This window comes from Octodon degus, unplaced genomic scaffold, assembly GCF_000260255.1.
Source record: "Octodon degus isolate 3935 unplaced genomic scaffold, OctDeg1.0 scaffold00013, whole genome shotgun sequence".
Taxonomy (NCBI): domain Eukaryota; kingdom Metazoa; phylum Chordata; class Mammalia; order Rodentia; family Octodontidae; genus Octodon; species Octodon degus.
This window is the reverse complement of record NW_004524589.1, coordinates 3,087,991-3,105,246: the sequence shown is the minus strand read 5'-3', so window position 1 is coordinate 3,105,246 and position 17,256 is coordinate 3,087,991.

Genomic DNA, 17,256 nt, shown 5'->3' with positions numbered 1-17,256 from the left:
AGGTGCAGATCTACAAAGTTTGGATTTATCCAGCTGTGTCTGGCTGCTGTGCTCAGCTCTTTCCTGCTGCTACCCTTGGGGGTGAACCTGTTGTGCCCCTCAGGCAAGATGTTCTGCTCCTGGACTAGCTGGGTGGTTCTGTCCCCTACACTCTCTGCAGGAATTGCAGCTACAGGGTTTCACCCCAGGCCTGTATGCCAGGCCTCAGCTGAGTCTGGAGTCTACAATTTGAAGTAGGGGGGAGAGGCAGCTCTCCCTCACTGGGCCTCTACTAGGACTGGAACTGGGGGTTCCTGGAACTCGACAGAAACTCCTACTCTGTGGGTGGCATGTGTGGGGGTGTACTAAGGAGTGATGGGGGTGTCCCAAGAGGGTGAAAGTGGGTGTCACTCACGCTGTGCCTGTGCTGGTACCAGTAGTTCATGCCAGGACAGGGTAGCCGGAAGCTGTCCCACACACTCACTGGGCCTGGTCTAGGACTCTTGATACCCTTTGTACCTTGAATAAAATGTGGGAAAGTCTAAACCAACTTGTCAATTTGATAAATACCTTCAAACACCCTCCCTTTTTTACCTCTACTGGATAGTCTGCCTCACATTAGTTTCTGGCCCTCCAGGGCACCAAATCTCCTCTTCTAGAACTTTGTGGCATTGTTCGTGTTCTGCCTCTACTCTAGCACAAGGGTTATATTCTCAGATTTTCTGGATTCCCAGAATTACTTATGGAGCTTAGTGCCACCACTAAATAAAATGTTAAAGTCAGAATGACTAAAACAAACAATATTAGAAGCAGTACATATTTAGAAGACCAGGATGACAGGCATTCCAAGCATGGCCTAAATATTACTCATTGCTAGTTTCATTGCAGTTGCTTAGTTCACAGGTATCTGAATATACAATTAGTCAGGGTGAGAATCCTACCAATTAACTGCTAGTTTCAGAAACCTCCTGAAGATTCTCAGGATCATTGCCTTAACCATCTTATGCATATAAGTTTATGGTTTTGCCTGGGTCATGTTTCCTAGCTTTTCTCCTTGCCCTCTCTTCATTATTTAATTATTAAGTTCTTCCTTTCCTTTTAATTGTGTTATAACTTTATATTTGTATTTCTTTTTTGAGTTCTTACACTAGGGAGACTATACAATATTTACACATGTGGCTGTTGTTTATTTCACACTTGTGAGTCAGTGAGGACTCAGGACATAAGAGAACCTGTACTGTAACATCCTGCAACTCAGTGGCGTTCCAAATTTTCTGATCGAGGAGATTATTGGGTCACATAGGAAAGTGATCGACAATGTATAATGCACCTAAGGAGAGTCACCTAGAGAGAAAACATTCTCTCAGGCTTTCACAGAGAACAAATTGGTCAAGCAATGGCCGTGACTCATCCACATGGCTGACACTGACAAAGGATCTAAAAACTGCAGTAAAGGGTTTCAGGATAAATACTGAGGGGATTTGACTTACCTTGTCAGATACAAAAGTTACATTTCTTGTTATATAGGTCTTGGTTTTAATCTTGGTTTTAATCATTCATAAGAAAAGTATAAAAATGTAGTATAAAAAGTATAGTCATATTAATATGCTGGACTGTAAAAGGCTGAAATCAACAACTTCTGACATTACCAGTCCTATGGATAACCCACTGCTATTACAGTCTGCTGGACTATACTGGATTATTTTGCTGAATTAATACACCTATAATATTTAAATGGCAATGGAATATCCATCTCTGACAAAACTAAACAGAAAAGGGGATATAAATGAAGGACCATTTTGTATCTGCTTATACAAAATAGTTAGGATAGATATACAGGTACTTTCTCTTAATTCAATGAGAAGAAAAATACTAACAGTGTTTGGACAGGATAGCATGTCTGCGTCTTGTACTGTCAATAAGTATAATGAAGACAACAATATGCAATGTATGAATTATTGTAACTGTCCTACTAACCTGTTTTGAAACTCTCATTACATTTGTTTCTCAGTAAAATTAATAAAAATGTAAACAATATTTCTTTCAAAGAGAGACACTACTAAATATTTCTACATTGTAAATATTATTGGAGTTCTCCAAAAGGGGGTATTTTCTTCTATTTTTGGAAACAGAAGAAACCAAAAATGCTTCATCCCTACCATGGGTATATTAATTAACATCATGATATGTCTACTAAGTGGAATATAATATTCCAGTCTGTCTGGTGTACAATGTCCTGTTAATTTTATGTTTTTGAAAAACTGTTTCTGCATATTATGTTTTCCTGAGCAAAATCTTTGTCACTCGAAACTAGTCACTAAATATTTATTAATTATCTGCTATAATAGTTTAAGTTATGGTCATTGTAACTAATATTTCATGCAATGCCTTATTTAACTCTCTTCAAAGTGTCATCCCCAAGTGATTATCTGTAGTTTGTCTGTGTTATTACCTACAAATAGTTCATAGAACTCAGCAACGATAATAATGCCTACCCAAAGTGCATATATTGTGAAAATATCTCTTTCATTTTGAGTCCAGACTTGGTAATTTAAATTCCAAATTAATCTCACCTGGAATTATGATTCTTTTTCCACGCTAGAAATAGAATTTTGGTTATGTTTGTCTTTGAATGATGATGGCAGGACACCATATAAATAATAATAAGGAGAAGATACTTTGAATGTATAGTAAATCTTAGAATATCTTAATTCAAAATAAAATTAAATTATTTTAGCCAGTAATTATTCTTACTTCTCCAGAAATTTTTGTAATGGAACTAAATTTAATTCTTAAGCTACTTTACTTTATATTTCCATATTACATGAATAAAAATTTTCATCTTTTAAAAAAATATGTAAAAAAAGATAATTTGTGGCCAACATTGCAAAACCTATGTCTATGTAAATTAAATGGTTATATCCACACACACACCCCCAAGTATGTACATGTTCAGGTACATATCTTCAGACAGAAAAATCTCTGATGATGAAGACAGCAATTTCTGTAAACATCGCCAGGCATTGTGGGGCAGACTTGGAGGCTGAGGCAGGAGGACCGTTGAAGTTCGAGACCAGCCTGGGCTACAAAATGAGCTCAAGGCCAGCCCAAACTGCATAAAGCGACCCTGTCTCTAAAAGATTAAAAAATAGGAAAAAAAAAAAAGAATGAAAAACAGAATTTCTGTAAATGAAGGAAGCTATTGCTTAATTAAATAGTTTCAGCTGACAAAACTGAGTGTTCTTTATCACACTTATTCAACTGGTTAGTCAGAGTCATGGAGAATCGGGAGGAGACAATGTATAGATGAGCATCTGGAAAATTACATGTTAGCTGCCAGTAAAACTATCTTTTATTAAAAATTAATATAGTTTCTATAGAAAATACATGTGCATGTATTAAAGACCATTTCAAAAATACACTAGCAGCTATGACTGAACAGATCTACCTTGTATATTATTTTCTTTTTGTTCACTTAGAATCATAAAATGTAAATAACAGTGTAGTAAATTTAAAAATTTATCATTTTCTGCATATTTGATCCTTTTCTGTAAACACTGTCAAATTTATTCAGCAATAAAATGTGAGTATTTTATGACAACAAAAATCATCCAGAAAAATGAATTTTATATGTACAAATATAATTGGCACTCTGACAGGTGTAATTTTTATTCATTTTGATGTGCAAATATGCTTACTGCAACTATGAATGTTCTAGTGCAGCCACTGTCAACTGTCTGCTTCTTATGTATGAATATAAAAGACACCAACAAAGTATTTGACTGAACCATTCATAAAATTAACATCAAAAAGTACATTTCTCTTTATTTTGCTGTTTCCAGACAACACACTGACTATTATTATGAATGCAAATAAGGATGTGTAAATAAACAGCTAAAGCTTACATTACTCAAAACTTTCCCCGACTGTTTGTTTAAAAGGCAAATTTCCCTCGGTATTTAAAAATATTTACAGATTGTTAACTGTGAATGATTTGCAAAGAGAGCAAGACCAGAGAATTTGTGGTTGGGAAAAGCCAAGGATTAATCAGACATCAAGATTTAGCAGCTGTGAAACTAGAGAGTAGATTAATTGCCAAAATAATTATCATGAGTACAAAAATTAATTTCCTGAAAAAATTTTCAGGGACCATAATATCAGGCGTTTAATATGAATAGCAAGGTACTGGAAGGATGGAAGAAGGAAAGAGGGAAATGGAAGGTGGAAGTGGAATGAAGGAATGAATTTGAACAACCATCCCCACTCATTCTTTTGGATGATTTTGGAGTATCATCATCCCCTTTTTTTCCTTTATAATCACATACAGATCCTAATAGTTCTTTCCTTACATCCAGAAATATTCTAATAAACAAAGCAAAATGGTCTCTTTCTCTGTTGGTACCAGCTTTCCTGTTACTGGTACCAAAACACACGGCCAACAAATTTCAAAAGGAGAGCTTAATTTTGGGTGGAGGTTTCAAAAGTTGCAGTTACCTGCTTGCAAAGGAAAACCACTCTGAAGACCTGTGCTAGGGAGGACTGTGGTGCAACCCACAACAGTCAGGAAAGAGAAGGAGGAAGACTCAGAGGAATACGCCCTCCCCGGTGCACCCAGTGGCCGCCTGCTTTGGCTCCTCCAGGATCCTAACAGTATATTCAGCTATGAATTGATTGCTGGTTTAATCCACTCACGAGCATCCCTGAGACAATGGCTTCCTCCAACCCCACCTCTTCACAAGGGAAGCTTTAGGTTCTTTTATGGTTCTAAAGCATAACTGTGGGTGTGACAATTCTTTTCCAGAATACAGCCACATTGAAGCAAAAGAAGGCATTGCAGACCTTTACAAGAAACGGAAGCAAATAAAGGAATATAAGAAATAGGGCTGGGGTTAAAGTGTCTGCAAGAAGGCGCAGGGTCCAGGGCTTCGATCCCAAGGCCTGCTGTGCTGACCCCGCCCCCGGGGTGCACTGAGAAGGCTATTGAGACTGGACTTGGTGGCGCACGCCTGTAATCCCAGCTTTTGGGAGGCTGTAAACAGGCAGATCTCTACAAGTCCGACCTAGTAATGAGACCCTGAATACCCTGTAGACCCTGCCCTAAAATACAAAAAAAAAAAAAGAAAAAGAAAAGAAAAAGAAAGAAAGAAAGAAAGAAAGAAAGAAAGAAAGAAAAGAAGGAAGGGAGAAAGAGAAATAGTGCTGGGGACACAGCTCAGAGAAATCGTAAAAAGGGAAAAAGGAAAAGCCTTTATTACAATTCAAGAAAATATTATGAGCTGAGAAAGCACCATGTTTAAAGACGCTGAGTTGATCAAATGTGTTCATCACAGTAAAACACAGAATTATAACCTGATTTTTTTTCTTTCAGTTTTATAAAGACAATCAAGTTCACATTAACCCAGCTGTCTGTGAACAAAAGTTTATTTATGACTACTGCGCCGAAAATCTAATGCACTTTTGAGCCTCAGCCACGAACCACAGCACACAGAAGGAGTTATATTTAACATGTCTAAAATTCTGGATAACTTTGAGATATAAATTATTTTTTCTTTGATTTATAGCACACCATTTTAGAAATGACATAAGTGGCCCCATGTAGCTATAGGTTCATTGCATTTTCTTAGGAAAGGAAGGAAAATACAACAAAGCTTAATAATTTGGTTAGAGGCTATCCAGTACTCCAAAAAAATTTTCTGAAAAGAAATTATCTCCAAGCCTTGATATTTTACTTGTATTAGTAATATTGTTTCTCATATTTCTATTTTAAATATCAGCTACCAAACCTTTCTAAGAAATAGACTAATCACAGCTATACCTACTCTGACTGGTCAGAGTGTTAGACATCCATTTCCTTGTAAACTGGTAAAATAATAAGACACTTGAGCAGGCCGTATTGGATTGGTGAAGCTCAAGAGCCTCACATCCATTAGTTTCAGGAAACTCCCACGCATCATGCCCATTAATTTCACAAATAAAGGGCCAGGAACCAGAAGTGTTCTCTAAAACAATAATAGGAAATTTGGAATAGACAAATTAGAACTTGGTAAGAGATAGTTTTTCACCTCTGGGCTTCCTAATTTTGAATTTGCTTGCTTTCATTTCTGCTTTCCTATGGTAAATGGAGATGTCAAATGGTAACTTAAGAGAAAGTAAAGAAATGCAAAGTAAAATTATGCTTTTTTTTTTTTTTTTCAGAACCGGGTCTTGAACTCAGGCCCTTGCACTTGCCAGGGAAGCACTTATCCTACTGAGCCATCTCTCAAAAGCCAGCTTAGAAAGCATGCATCACATAGTTGAAGTTTTAGAAAAAATAATGACTAGGAATACATTGATATCTGTTGAAATATAATGACTAGAAATGATTATTCTTTTAATACTTAAGGCCAGATCTTTGCAACATACTCAGAATATCATTAGAGAACTTGTCTTTCAGTGAAAAAAGAATTTTAAGCAAAATTACAATTGAACTCCCCTAACCTAAAAGCGAAGTAATGGACAGGAACATGTTTTATAAGCAATATCAGTTAGTTCAGTAATCAAAGAACTATTGATAATTTGGTCCTAAATATTTGATAAATTTAAAAACAGTAAGCATTTTTCACTAAAAAGAAAATCAGTCAAAAATAGTAGTTGGTCTATATTCTAATTTTGCCAGAATTTTACTGAGTGAATCAAATCTGCAATAATTATAATTAGTGGGTTAGTACTTCTTCCAGATTACTGATTTTCTATAATGCAGCGATTTCACTCAAGTCTCTGAAGGTTTTTTGCCTCCAGAGTCATAAAATGAGTCAAGAAAAAGTTGGCAAAGCGTGTATGGCTATGAACCTCCCAGAGACTGCAGAAAAATGCATTTTATTCATAGACTCCTCACAATATTAATATACAGGTTGATGGTATCAGTCTATATAAAAGGTTACTTCATCTGTGACATCCCATTGATAATCTTCCTGTCAATAATGATGACAAGAGTAAATGTCATACTCCTCCGTGGCCTACTTTCAAAAACATGCCAGCAAATGCCAAGCCTGTACTTCTCTGACCACTCAACGTGGGAGGAAGGTGGGTGTTATTTTTTTTAAACCCTCTTCAGGTAAAGGATAAAGAAATGATTATGATGTTCACAAATTAAGCTAACAAAATGAAATAGTCACCCAGGGCTCCCAAGATGTATCAGATTCCTTTGGACTTGAAGACATCGGGCAGTTGCTGTAGCATACACTTATGCAGACAACAAATTCCAAACACAAATTTTCTAAATATCATATGCGCACCAGAAATTTTTGCTAAGCTGGTTAAGTAATTTATGTATTTATGGCTAAATCTCCTCTGTCCTCCAACCTGAAAATATACACAAAGTAAAACCTTAACATTGGCTTGTACTCATGCAGTAAAGTATAAGAGAATGGGAACCATGAAGCTATTTTTCATATTCCTTTCCCCAAATTGTTAAGGTAGCTCTTGTGTTAGAGGCATTTCATTGTGGCAGAGGAAGGTAACCATGAAAGAAAACTCATTTCCTTAAATCAGGCAACCACAACTATTTTAAAAACAAGAAAAAGAACTCTTGCTAACATTAATAGAATTGAAGTTTTCATGACAGGTAGAACTTTTACAGCAGTACTTTATGGTTGTACAATCAATCAGATAGTGGTTTACTTGGTTTGCTGAAAGCCATATTAAATGATTGTTGTACCTTTATTTGTTTAATCTCCTCAAAGGTGATATATATCAAAGAAAACATATGAGTATTGAGAGGAGGCAAAATGTGATGTCCTAGAGGCTGAACTCTAGAGACGCACTTTCTTTGTACAAATCCAGGTCTGTAATTCACTCTGTAACCTCAGACAGACTTCTCTGTGCATGCTGATATTCTGTGCCTTGGTTTCTCTTATCTATAAAATGAGTGTACTCACAGGATTGCCTTGTAGGGCTGCTATTCCAAGTATTAAATGAATTACCACATGTTAAGTGCTCCTACTGTTTCAGGTGCATGACTCCTGTTTGTGAGACTTATTTGTTGTTCTTGCTTATATTTATTAATCTTGATGCAAAAGTCAACTCTTCTCAAAATAGTCCTAAGCAAATATTCTCTGTTAATTGAGGTTGTAATACTGAACTGGGTGCTGGAAATTACAGAGATTATCTGAAATGTCAATTAATTTGGTCAACTAACCTACAGGAGTCACCCAAAATGATTACTCTAATAATCCATGATCCTTTCCATGAAGGAAATACAGATATTTTAATAAAACACAGGATGGAAAAACTGCCCAATGAAAGCATGGGAAAAGATGAATTTCATTGGAACTGAGATTTTATTGAGAAACAATCTTCCATGAAACAGTTGAAGAATATGTATGATTTAAACATGTAGACATGGTGGAATAAAGTGTGTTGTTGTGACAGCTAGTTAGAGATGTGGTAAGAGGTAACTGGATAAATAGATTAGGGCTTCACTGGCCTGATGGGGATTTTAAATACCTCACTATGAAGACTGGCATATCTTAAGACAAGAGAGCCAATAAAAAGAGCAAAAATAAAATTGGATTTGATTGTTAAAACCACCACACTGGCAATAACAGAAAGAATGTACTAGAAACTTATAACTTCTGGTAAAATAACATACGCAGTTCCTGCTGTGACATTCCATATCCACCCAGTATAACATGAAAATGATCAAATTAAATAAATAAATAATAAATACCATATGGAGCTACGATCAAAACCAATACTTTATGGTTCTGAAATGGAATGAAAACAAGTATGCTGAGACCTGTGGCATTAAACACCAGGCATGCTGGCAATTGGAAATAAAAGCAAGAATAATGTGGGTAGTAAGGAAAAAATCCTGAGCCTGGTATAACGGAGAGCCAGATCCATCAAGTTATGTTATCAGGTAACGTGCCTCCTGGTCCCCTGGAAGGATCCTAGAGAGAACTTCCCTGGGTACTGGAGCTTGAGTTTCTCCACTTCTAAACAAGCCTGAACGAAGTATAAGACTTGCACATAGCATGAAAGGGAAGGAACCCAGAGTGATCAACATGAACTTATTACTGGATTTGAAACAGGAGAAAGAGTACCTTAAATCCACAGAAAGAATGTTCCCAATAGCACAAAGAAGACAAAAACAAGCAACACAATCAATTTGTTAGAAAAAAATTCACTGTCAAAGTGAAAGTTAATAATCTGAACATATCTTTAAAGTTAAATAATTATAATGGAAAAGTGTTAAATTAATCACATCTATTATAAAAGAGAACTGTTAAATTATGAAATTAAAAGCAGACAGATAAAATCAGGACATGTACAACTGAAAGCTCCTTTCAGCAAACCAGGAACACTTTTAAGTGCACAAATAGGAGAAACAAAATTGGTCGCATGTGATTAAACTGAAAGTATATCATTCAAAGGGAAAAGAATAGGCAATGATAAAGACATAATTCTGGCAGGCAGCCAAAATGAAATGGAATTATTTTTAAAGTCAAAGAAAATTTTAAAACACTGAAAACAAAATAGGGTCTTTATAGTATGTTTAACAGAAATGCTAAAGCAAAAGATACAAGAATAGGAAAAAAAAATCTTACTTTTGGTAGGGATGGGAATTTTCCATTCACCAAAATTAGGGGATTTTAGATTAGAAGACCTTATTTAACCTGAAAAAATATAAAAAATAAAGCAATATTTTGGCACAAACTTTCAAAGAGAGACATGAGGAAAGAGGTGATATTACATGATGGGAAAAAGGAAGAAGACAGAGACAATTTTGATGTAAATATATTAATAATTTGTAAAATAGAAATTTAAAAAAGTAACAAGTCCATGTATCTCTCTAAATAACTGCTAAATCATGATAAAAGATTAGAAAACACAATTCAAAGTTAAAATGAACCATGATCAAATGTAAGTATAGCAATCAGAGTTCTCCAAATACAGAGTGTATAATTTCAAAGCATATATGAACTCTTAACAAAATAGGTTACTTTGTAAGTCAAAAAATATAAATCCATTTCACATAACTGTATGATGATTTCTAATGGGGATCAAGTCATCAATAGCAGCAGAACAAAAAATGAGAACTCATTTATTTGAAAATTAAAAACAGATTTAAAAAAGCTTTACATCTAAACCCATCTAGAAATTAAAACCCTAAGATTATATTAAGGAGAATTTTGGGGAAATACATTTTATAACTATGTTAACATTGTTTTACTTTTCTATCTTTCTGATTAATAAAAAATATTTAAGTAATACATAATACTGAATAGATCCTATCAGTGGTTCTTGGAAGTGCCTAAAATGCTGGAGGAAATAATTTGTCAAGAGATCATGTTGGGGGCCAGAGAGATAGCTTAGCAGATTAAGCACCTTTTTAGGAAAGTACAGGGCCTGGAGTTTGATCCCTGGTACCACACACCACATTGGCCCTGCCTATGGGCACAGTAAACCAGCCACTGAGATGAGGCGTGGGGTTGCACACCTGTAATCCCAGTTCTGGGAAGGCTGAGACAGGAGTATCACTACAAGTCTGAGCTGCGTAGTGAGATCCTGTACCAAATACATAAAATAAAAATAAAAATAAAAAAGAATGAGTCAGCTAAAGAGAGCCTGCCATCTTCACATTCTCATAAAGTTCTCATTCAGGGTAAGGTCAGCTCTACACACTTCTATGTCTGTCACAAAAATTCTTTCCTTCTATATAACAACTTGGGATTTTTAAATTTAAACTTAAAATGTTGGAGCCAGACAGCCAGCTCAGCAGATTAAAGGGTCTGCTTAAGCAAATGCATGTACTGGGGTCAATCTCCAGCCTGCCACATCAGCCCCGCCCCTGGAGCTCGCTGAGATGGTGACTGAGACTGGGCGTAGTGGCCCGGACCTGTAATCACAGCACTTGGGAGGCCGAAAACAGGAGAATCAGTAAGAGTCCGATCTGTGTAGTGAGACCCTGTTCTAAATTAAAAAAAAAAAAAAAAAAAAAACTTTTAAAGCATTGTGAACTATGAAATGCAGTTTTTTAAGTTCAACTTTTGGGTAACCCATCCACATTTTACAGATTTTTTTTTAAGTTTTAAGAAATTGAAATTTCTTATTTAATCTTTATTTGTTGTTACACTGACAAGTAAGTCAAGCAACTGAGGATGATTGCTAAGAATTGCAGGATTCTTATTGAATGTAACATCATCCTATTAAAGAAAAATGTTTTAATGTAGTCTAGTCTAAGAACCAAATATGTGATTTATTTCATTGTACTGTAGTAAAGGGCATCTGGGTCACTTACAACTGATTTCACTGGTTAGAAAATTATTTATATCTGGTGCTCAGTGGAAGTAGTACAAAAGGCTAGGGTACTGAGACAAAATTCTAGTGGACTCATCCACAATCCTTCCTCTTGTCTCATGATTTTTATGATGTTTTATGGTCTTCCACTCCAGCCTGTGCCTGCAGAAGGGCCAATGTCTTACAAGACAGTTTCGTCCGTCGATTACACCACTGTCTCTAGACAATGTTTGGCGTATGTATCAACTGCAGTGGTATGCTGAGACCAAATCACACTCGCTTGAATTGATAATATGTCCTGAATCTCACAGACATCAACAGTAGCTTGAAATTAGTCAGGAATATATTTATACCAGAGACATCAGCAAGTATAATAAAGCAGAACTCTCCTGCTCAGCTTGACAGACAACCACTTGTTAAATATTTACTAGCATACCACTGGATGAGGAGACGAAAACAGGTTTACTGCAATGTGAATATGGGTTCACACTGAGTAGCAGCTCTTTCTTAGGTGAGAAAAAAGAATCCAAAAAGCTTCAGTATTTCTTGGTGAGGAATTGCAGCATGCTCAAGTATCAACAATTCATAGGAAGCAAGAATCCCAAGAGCAAAAGCAGAATTACAAACATGTTAATTTTGCTTGCAGCTCCAATGACCTCATTGAAACAAAGGAAAAATAAACTATAGCTTTTGTTGTTTTTCATTTTTTTTCTTTCTATTTCCTAATTAATAATAGTTGTCTGATACCACATCAACCAGCAACTTATTTACATTTTAGCTATATTGGATTTTTAAAATTTTTTCACAGTGAATAAACATTTGTTACCTGATTTTTAAGTAAATTTTCATTTGTATGTAAAGCTTCTTCTTTTTTAATCTGATTCCATTGCTTTACCTGTTTTGTTTAATTTGTCAATGTATTGACCTACTACAGCAGCAAATGAGCTTTAAAAAATGAAAGTATTTGGTTTATGATTTCATAAATACATTTTGTAACACTACAGTGGATAAAACCTTGAGGTGTAACAACTTTCACTGAAATATTATAGGGAAGAAAGACTGCCATACTTTATGCTTGAAAAATTAAAACGCAGTCACAGAGAACTTTTATGAGGCTTTTTTATTTTGGTTTCTGAATAAAGGATCTAAGTGTCAATGTTAGTAATAATAATGAATATTCATTTGCCCATTAAAAGTAAAACCTATTCATAGAATAGCCATGTGATTCAGTAGACAATTATTATATTCTACAAGATTTATGATTATGAAGAACATAATATATTTTTGTACTATTGAGTGATTATTTAAAATATAAATATACTTTCTAATATTATACTCTATTAATCTGTTTCATAATTTACTTCAAAAGAAAGATTGAAGTTCAAAATATGTAGGAGAACTTCTAGTTCAATAACTCTGTGTCAATGCTTTACAAATTTATATATTCTTTGTCTTTTTGGTAAAAATAGTTTACTCTCCTTAAATAGTACAAAAAAATAGCAAGGTTTGGGTCTCAGAGAAACTCCTCTTCCCATTACACTATGCTGTACACTCATTACACTTTTTACATATGCTCTTCATACATCCTGAACTTAGCTTTTCTATCTCTGAAAGAAAAGTGAGACAAAATGTTCAATGCCAAGCCAATGCTTTGAAGTTTAATTCAACATGTCAAAACAAAATTGAAAATACCAACTAAGTGCTAGGCTGTTAAGTATGATAGATGATAGACAGACAGAGAGACAAAGAGACAGACAGACAGGCAGGCAGGCAGGCAGGCAGGAAGACAGCTAGATAGATAACTGTCAACTGAACAGACATCTATAATATAGAACTCATGGTAAATATCAACACCTTTCCTCTTCACTCTTCACTTCTCTGGATTTAAAATTTCCAGACATTCAGACAGGAATATATTCCAGCTGCTAATGGGACTGCCTTATCTGTTTTTCTTTTTTCTTTTTTTTTTTTTTTTTTTTTTTGTGGAACCGGGGATTGAACTCAGGCCCTTCTTGCGCTTGCCAGGAAAGCGCTTCCTCCACTGAGCCACTTCCCCGGCCCCTATCTGTTTTTAATTTAATCTTGGCATTTTATGTTAAAAAGTAGGATTCTCTTGCTACAACTGTTATCTTCTGCAAGCTAAAACATTACTTTCAAGTTAGAAGGCTACAAAATGTCCTCTTTTATGGTATTACAGAATTTCTCTTTTATGATCAGACAGTGCATCAAACAACCCAAAACAATAAGCACTTAAAAATTAAAGTTGCGTTAGCTTAATCGCGAGCACATACTACTATGAGAAATCGTTAAATGTTGCTTTATGATCTACAAGCATTAACTATTCTAAGTGAATTCCAGCACATACGTAATATGTGCTTCCTGCCTGTTATTTTGCTTTGTCTCCAAGAAAGATTCCAAAAACTCATTAGAAATAAGTAAGGTAGAAAAGGTGTTTTAAAAAAGTTCTACTTTTTTTTAGCAATCTCACTACTTATCATGTATTGGGATCATATTTTGATGATTTTTGTTGTTGTTCACTGAAGAAAAATCTGTAGGTTGCTTCCCTTCCCCCTGCAAGGATAGCTGTCCTTAATATAAAAGTAAATTTAAAAAGTGCTCAATTTATAGCTGAGTATAAATATCCAAAAATGCCTGATATCCATGAAAAATTTCTTTCATTGACTTAACTGTCTCAGATTAAAATTTGGTGTGCAAAGCAACAAGTATTATAAAATATACTTGAGTTGGCAGACATTAGCTTATATTTATTTGTGCAAAGTTAACTTTTAGACATAGTGTCCTTCATTCATTACCAAATTAACACAAAAAAATGGTTAAAAACTTAGTCTCAATTTAAAAAAAATAGTAAAGGCTAATACATATGACTTCTAAAAATTGCCACTGTAATAGACAGAATAAACCAGAAATGAATTTTTTTATTTTATTTATTTATTTATTTATTTATTTATTTTTGTATTTTAGGGAAGGGTCTTACAGGGTGTTCAGAGTCTCACTACTAGATTGGACTCATAGTGATCTGTCTGTTTACAGCCTCCCAAGAGCTGGTATTACAGGCCCGTGTCACCACACCCAGTCTCAATTGCCATTTAGCATGCCCCGGGGGTGGGACCAGCATGGCAGGCCCCAGAGGGATGAAACCCCTGGCCCTTGTGCTTGCTTTCAGGTGCTTTAATCCCCTGAGCTATTTGGCTGGCCCTCAGAAATGAATTTAAATATACACATCATTGAAAATAACCCACATCTAATGAGAAATGAAGCATAGATGGTAAAGGGCAATGAGCTTCAGAGAGTTTTATCAGTTCTATGATTGATACATTGCGTCAACTTAGGACATCTAATTAAGTGACTGCAGTTCTAAGTCCCAGGGTATAGAGACCCGCTCTAGGGTGGGCAGTCTTCTTACACTATAAGAGTGGGAAGAAAGCTTGCTCTCCCCTTGCTCCTGCTTCCTCTGCTGCCCTCTGAACTGTTGCCCTGTCTTGGAGCCAGGCAGCCCTATCTTGGAGCCAGCTGATTGTGGACTGAAACCTACACAAACTGTGAGCTACATAAACCTTTCCTCCTTTATGCTTTCTTGTATTTTGTCTCAGCAAGAAGAGAAAAGTAATTAAGAGAGTGGGTTTCCCTTTTACATTTTTGTCCTTCTTGTTCTTGATTCCTTTCCAAATGGCCAGGATTGGTTGTGTTGATATGATGTAGATAGTCCATAAAAGAAACCCTTCTGCCCTAACACTATGTATTTTTTTTTAGTGTGTTTTCGTTGGTTTCCTACTTTTTCTCCCATTTCACTGTAGGTAAACATTCATTCAGATAATTTAGGCTGTTACACAAAAGGATAGGGGATGCAGATGAGAGAATGTTACCTCTTATTTAAGTTTTTTTTATTTCCATTTCATTTTATCATGTTACTAAAATTTAAGAATGTCCCTTGGATAATATGTTCATTGGTTCTTCCCTTTGTATCACTTTCAGTTCTGCAGACACAATAATAGTCTTAAATCTTCAAATTTTACCACCTCCAACTAAGAAACACTTACTTTTCTTTCCCCATAAGGTAAAAATCACAAAACTATTGACTTTGAGCCAAGGGATTTCCATAGCATGGTCAAAGCTCCCACACTTTTGACAAAAATAGCCCATTTGAACAAATGAATGCTGTGTCTAACTACTAGTAGTTCAGTCACTAGTATTCAGTGTAGACTTTGCATTGACAACTTTCCTTCTGAGAATCCAAGAAAACACTTTTTCCTTCTCAAGGACAAGTAGGTACTTTATAAGGAACTAACATGAGCTTCTTCATCCATCATTGCTTAAACCAGATGCTGCCCATATAGCATATGAGATGTTTCTTTGTCAGATCAGGTGTCATGCCAGCTTATAAAAGGTGAGCTCTCTGCCTAATGGTAAGAGTCACTTCTCAGGACAAAAATCACTTTGAAACTTCCTGAGCTAATATTACTTCCTACTACTCAACAGAACCCTGTACAGTTGAAACAACCACTGTTGATAGAATTTGCTCTTAATTACCAATAAAGAGTTGATTCAGAAGAGATGTGACTGAAGAGTGCTACAGATCTAATTTATTTATTTGTCTGTTTGGATACTTTTGAAACAGGGCCTTTTTTTTTTTTTGGCAGAACAAGGGATTGAACTCAGGCCTTTGTGCTTGCCAGGGAAGTTCTTATTCTACTGAGCTATCTCCCCAGCCCTGCAACAGGGTCTTGCTATACAATTCAAGCTATCCCTGAACTAACTATATAGTCCAGACTGGCCTTGAACTTGTGGTGATCCTCCTGCTTCTTTCTCCAAAGTACTGGGATTACAGGCATGCATCACCATGCCTGTTCACTACATATACAATTTCTCAAGTTCCCTGTAATATATAGTCATAGAAATCCCATTTCTTTTAGTTTATAAAAGGAAGAGTCCTAAGCAATTTAATGACTTCTTCAAGAGCAAAATAAATTGCCATTGATTTTCAATAATACCTTAGCTTGTTTTATTCTTATTTTCAGGGGGTGAGGTGTGCAAACAGAGATAGATATCAAATTCATTTTAACTATGTCCAATCTTCTTAAATGACTTTTCAATAGCTTTATTGTTGTAAACGTCCAGAACTTATTATTAAGAATGCAAGTGCATCTCAAAATTTATAAATCCCCCTTTTCTTAGCTAACTGACATAATAAAAGCAGGGAACAAAAAAGAATGAAAATGTGTATCATATGTGTATATTATATACAATATATATTATGTATTAAATTCATTATAGATCTCCAATATTAAATTTATATATGTATAATCTCTCTTAAGTACTACCTTAAAAAGGAATGAATTTTAACACATTTGCTTTGTTAAATTTTGCTTATAACTGCTTCAAAGTATTTGAAATCTGGAAAAATATGGATAGCTCCAAAATTTTCACATTCACATGACAAGTATGAAAAAGCTTTTTTTACAAAGGTATTTGAAATTTGAAACTCCTGATTAACACTGCCAAAGAATTTCCTGGAATGTAGGCTTGAATATTTTAAAGGGTGAAAATATCCTCTCAAATTTTAAGCAGCTATGGAAAAGAGGAAATTCTGTTATTTGTTGGTTGAACCTGATGGAGAAAAACACATCTTTTTCAGTATCAATAGTGAATGTTTACTAAACAAAGGAAAATGCATGCTTTAGAGCCACAACAAAAGGAATAGTCAGAAAGAAGAGTATCTCTAAATTTTCTTTAATCATTTTAAGTGTTTTGGTTTTTTTTGAGCTAATGCCAATTTGACCACTATATTAACAGCATTCTTCTTGTGTGGCTTTTCTGTAGTTGTGAATAATTAGATCTCAAAGTTTAAGTTCAGCAACCTCCAATTTCAGGGCCCAATTTACTGCCTCAAGCAATCAGGCTGCTCAGCTGAGATTATTCTGTAATGTAAAATTCTGATTCTCCATGTTGAAAATACCCTAAACTTCCTTCAGAGCTTAA